The sequence below is a fragment of the Gossypium arboreum genome, chromosome 11 (genome assembly GCF_025698485.1).
Source record: "Gossypium arboreum isolate Shixiya-1 chromosome 11, ASM2569848v2, whole genome shotgun sequence".
Lineage (NCBI taxonomy): Eukaryota > Viridiplantae > Streptophyta > Magnoliopsida > Malvales > Malvaceae > Gossypium > Gossypium arboreum.
The window spans coordinates 89912519-89918289 of record NC_069080.1 but is presented as its reverse complement, the minus strand read 5'-3'; positions in this window follow the sequence as shown (position 1 = coordinate 89918289).

Genomic DNA, 5771 nt, shown 5'->3' with positions numbered 1-5771 from the left:
GTGGCGTGTGAAAGCTTGGGGAGGACCCAGGTTCAAGTCACAATGACAGCAAATTAAGTGATTAATTTTTATGTACAGGAAAGGGAAGTAATGGAACTGAAATAAAAGTCTGTCAGGAAGAGTTTAAGAAGGTAAGGGGATTGAATAAGGATAGAGATAAGGGAGGAAATCTAGGAGCTGATTGGGGTGAGCTGTGTTGGCCGAATTTTGGACTCTTGAGGAGCAAGAGGTGGCCGGCCAAGGGTTTCTTTAGGGGTAAATTCGGCTAGGTTAAAGTGCCAGTATAAATTCGGCAATAGGGAGGGAGTTGTGCCGTTTGCTGCTTTTCTCACCTTCTCCCTTTAGCCATTTTTGCTTTCTTCTTATTCTCTTTCTCCATAGCCGAACCTTTCAAACCTCTTGTCCATCTCCACCCTACTCTACATCACTTTCCTCCATTAATTTTCTTAGACTAAAGCCGAACCTCAAATCTCAAAATCCCGAAAGCTATATTCTTGTGCCGTTTTTCCAAAGCCATATTCCTCAATATGTTTTCCTTTTTGACCAACATTCCTCTCCTCTAAACCCCTAGCATCTGTCGACAACATTACCCAGGGTTATAGCCTCAAATCATTATTTTCTATATCACCTAGAAAAGCCGAAACTACTATAGAGTTAGGGACTTGTAGCCGAAACTTCAAAGCTTCTAGATTCAAGTTTTACCATCGTTTAAAGGTTGAATCTACATCAGATCTACGTGGAAAGCAGGAAGGAATAAGTGGTAAGTGCTCATCACTCCAAATCTAGTCTTATTTTTCAAGTTAGGAAAAAGCCGAAGTCCCTAAAATCTAGGGAGGCTATCGATTTGGGCATAGGGCATAAAGGGTCGTTAACCGATGATTTATTTTGATGATTAGTGTCTTCTCAAGGGTTGGATCGAAGGCTTGGATCTTTGGAGCGATCAGACTTGGATCTAGCCATCGGATTCGGCAAGAAGGTAAAGTTTTAAAGGCTTTTAGGGACGAGTCGAATATGGGTAAGTAATTATGGAGATTAGTGTTGTGATTTGCAATCTAAGAATTGTAGCAACATAATTGTAGGCGGATTCGATGCGTGGATCTTGTCGACAAGTCGTCACAAATCAGGTGTGTAACTGACACCCTTTCATAGGCTAGATCGGCAAAAGCCGAAAAGCTGAAATGCCAAAAAATCAGTATTTTGGGCATTTACGAGTGTGCAAATGCTCGTAAGACGTATGGGTAATTATTACTGGTAATCGGAAGTGATAAAACTGTGGTACGCGCGATTTCGTGTGTTTTGATATTTTGGGGCTTAATGGGCCAAAACTAGGTTAATGGGCCAACGGGCCCAATTCGGTAAGAACGCTTAAGTGTTTCTGGCTAAACGTAATGGCTACGATATGCATGAAAACCTTAGAAATAGTTAGATTTACTAGAATACCCCTATGTATGCAAAATTACCATTATACCCCTATGTGTGCAAAATGACCTTTATACCCCTAGGGTTAATTTTGTCTGAAAAGCATGATAAATTAAATCTGTATGATGTATGCCATGAATGAATATTTGTTGCATGGGGACATGGGCTATATTATGGAGGAAGTGTCCTGGTGGCTATGCCACAAATTATCTGTTCTGGTGGCCCTGCCACGTATATCTGTTCTGGTGGCACTGCCACAAAATATCTGTATCTGGTGACTCTGTCACATTTTCTGTATCTGGCAGCCATGCTGCATATTTCTGTGGCGTGTAGTGGTTGGGTGGGTCGAGTAGTCTCCCCACATGGTGAAAGGATGGTATAGGGGTGTATGTGGTTGGATATGGTTGGGTTTTTGCATAAGCATGATATATCTATTTCAGTGCATTACGGGCCTACGGGCTTTATCTCGATATCTGCTGCGGGTGAGGCCAACTTATTCATCTCGTGGTTTGAACTGATTTAGGCTATGGTTGGGTTGGATTACACACTGAGTTTCCCAAAACTCACCCCTTATTTTCATCCTCGCAGGTAATCCTCAACCATAGTGGGCTTGGAGCTGTGAGGGATTTGGACTGGCCACATGTTTCTACGAACCTGGTTTCTTTCTGGTGAACTGGATGTCCTTTTAATTTCATTTATGGTTTTGGGTTTTAAGTGTAATAAGGCCTTTTAATTATTTTTCATGGTTTTGTTTTACTTTTATTATTTTATTTTATTATGATGGAAAAAAACTATGATAACTAAGGAAAATGGATTAGCTTTAGGACGCGTTTTCAAAAACATTAAGGGATTTCAAAATAACACGATTACAAGTAAGACTTCCGCTAAGCAAACGTTTTCAAACTTAATCATTTTCTTAAGATAGACATAACCAGACAGTTTTCTCAAATTATACCAGTCGTTAAGGTGTGGCAATGGTGGTGTGCATGTCTAGGATTGGATCCCAAGGGAGCTTGGTACTTAAGCAGTCCGACGGACTCACCTCCTCTTCTTCCTGGTTTCCTACCTGGTGCACAGCTTCCATTCACCTTAACCTGCTTTAAAAAGTATCTTTTACAACCCCAACTAAGTTTTCCAAACTAAGTAATACGGAACATTTGAACGCATCAATGTGGCGCACCGGATCTGGTCATATCGTCTAGGCCGGGTTTGGGGTGTTACAGTCTCAGCTGGGGACTCACATAAAGATCGTGGTAAGGCATATTCGGGGTCTAAAGCTCAAGCTACTTCAGTGGCAAGTGTGGGTAATGTGCGGCCTAGAAAGCCTGAATGTCAGCAATGTGACAGGCAACATTTTGGTGAGTGTTGGGGAAACGAGCGAGCTTGTTTCAGGTGTGGTTCTCGCAAACATTTTATCAGAGACTGTCCGGAGAAAGTTAAAGAAGAAAAATTTTAGAGTGCTAGACAGAGTACTACCGCTAGCAGAGGTAGACCATCGAGAAATACTGGAGGTGAGGCTAGCAGTAAAATTGTGATGAAAGATTCAGCGGCGAGATCAAAAACTAGAGCGCCTGCTAGAGCTTATGCCATACGTGCCCGAGAGGATGCATCATCTCCCGATGTCATTACTGGTACATTTTCTCTCTATGATACTATTGTTATTGCATTGATTGATCCCGGGTCTACTCATTCCTATATTTGTGTGGATTTAATATCTAATAAGAAGTTGCCTGTTGAATATATTGAGTTTACGATTAAAGTGTCGAACCCCTTAGGCCAATATGTGCTAGTTGATAAGGTTTGCAAGAATTGCTCATTAATGATTGAAGGTCACTGTTTTCTGGCTAATCTGATGCTGTTACCATTTGATGAGTTTGACGTTATCTTGGGAATGGACTGGTTGACATTGTATGATGCCAAGGTAAATTGTAAACAGAAAACACTAGAGTTGAAATGTGAAAATGGTGAAATTCCATGGGTTGAAATAGATGAATCAAATAAATTACCTATGGTGATTTCGTGCATGTATGCTCAGAAATACATGAGGAAAGGGTGTGAAGCTTATCTTGCCTATGTAATGAATACTGAGATGTCTGATTGAAGCTTGAATCAGTGCCGATAGTCTGTGAATTTCCAGATGTATTCCTAGAGGAATTGCCAGGGTTGCCTCCAAACAGAGAGATAGAGTTTGCCATTGATTTGTTGCCGAGGACTGTACCGATCTCAATTACTCCATATAGAATGGCTCCGACTGAATTAAAAGAATTGAAGGCTCAGTTGCAAGAGTTAACAGACAAAGGATTCGTGAGATCGAGTTTCTCTCCCTGGGGTGCTCTTGTATTGTTTGTAAAGAAGAAGGATGGCTCAATGAGACTTTGCATTAATTACCGTCAGCTCAATAAGGTGACTATAAAGAACAAGTACCCGTTACCAAGGATTGATGATTTATTCGATCAGTTAAAGGGAGCAACAGTGTTTTCAAAGATCAATTTGAGGTCCGGTTACTACCAGTTGAGAGTTAAGGAGTCGGATGTACCGAAAACTGCCTTTAGGACAAGGTATGGACATTATGAGTTTCTTGTGATGCCTTTTGGATTAAGAAATGCTCCAGCTATATTTATGGACTTGATGAATCGAATCTTTTGGTCATATTTGGATAAGTTTGTAGTAGTGTTCATAGATGACATTCTAATTTATTCTCGGGACGAGTCTGAGCATGCCGAACACTTGAGAACCATATTGCAGATCTTGAGAGAAAAGAAACTGTTTGCTAAGTTTAGTAAAAGTGAGTTCTGGCTTCGTGAAGTCGGATTCTTGGGGCATATAGTCTCAGGTGATGGTATTCGGGTGGATCCGAGCAAAATTTCCGCGATCGTTGATTGGAAACCTCCAAAGAATGTATCAGAGGTTAGAAGCTTTTTAGGCTTAGCCGGGTATTATAGACGTTTTTTCGAGGGATTTTCGATGATTGCCTCTCCTATGACTAAGTTGCTGCAAAAGAATGTTAAGTTTGAATGGACTGATAAATGTCAACAAAGTTTTGAAAAGCTGAAAGCACGATTGACTGAAGCACCAATTTTAGTACAGCCCGAGCCAAGGAAGGAGTTCGTAATTTATAGTGATGCATCATTGACAGGCCTTGGATGTGTACTGATGCAAGAGGATAAAGTGGTAGCTTATGCCTCGAGATAGTTAAAGCCGCATAAGAAGAACTATCCTACACATGATTTGCAATTGGCCGCTATTGTCTTTGCCTTAAAGATCTGGCGACATTATTTGTATGGTGAAAAATGCCGAATTTTTACTGATCACAAAAGTTTGAAGTATTTGATGAATCAAAAGGATTTGAATCTGCGATAGTGGAGATGGCTTGAATTATTGAAGGATTATCAGCTAGTGATTGATTATCATCCGGGAAAAGCAAATGTAGTTGCTGACGCCTTAAGCAGGAATTCTCTTTTTACTTTGAGAGTGTAACACCCCAAACCCGAGACCATCGCCGGTGTCGGACCCGAGGGTTAACAAACCAAGTTCACATGTTTTTGCCCACCAATTTGACATTTCCAGTCAGGCTGGAAAACTGCGTCACTGTCGCCTTAAAAATCATATCTCGAGTTTCAAAACTCAGAAACTGGTTTCGTAAATTTTCCCTGAATTTAGACTCATATATACATCCATGGATTTATTTCTAGGATTTTTGGTCGGGCCAATTGGTACAGTTTATTAGTTAAAGTTACCCAAGTTACAGGGATCGACTGCTCTGACCTTCGCGCGGTATAACTTGAATATCTCTCTGCACAGGGCTTTAATGCTGGTGTCGTTTGTTTCTAATGAAACTAGACTCAAAATGGAATCTGTACATATAAGGTATATCTCCTAATTCTTTTGGATAATTTATAGTGAATTTTTAAAGTTGCGACAGGGAACCCAGAAACCATTCTGGCCCTGTCTCACAATAGCTTTAATATCTCTTAACCTGTAACTCCTATGACCGTTTCGTTTCTTCCATATGAAAATAGACTCATCAAGGTTCATTTACATAGCTTATTCACTATTTGATTCCATTCCTATGAATTATGGTGATTTTCACATTCACGCCACTGCAGCTGGCAGCATCTGTTTTAAGGTAGGACTTACCTATTTGGTAGTCTCCATGATTCAACTAATCTTGCCATACATAGGTTCATATATGATCATTTTAACCATGCCAATGGCTGATCATATGACCAACATTCCCATTTCCAAACCATAGCCACATCATGACCCCAAATATATATACATACAACCCACAATAAGTCTAAGTTCATGCTCCCCTTTCGAGCCATTTTCGCATGGCCATACATACTTACATT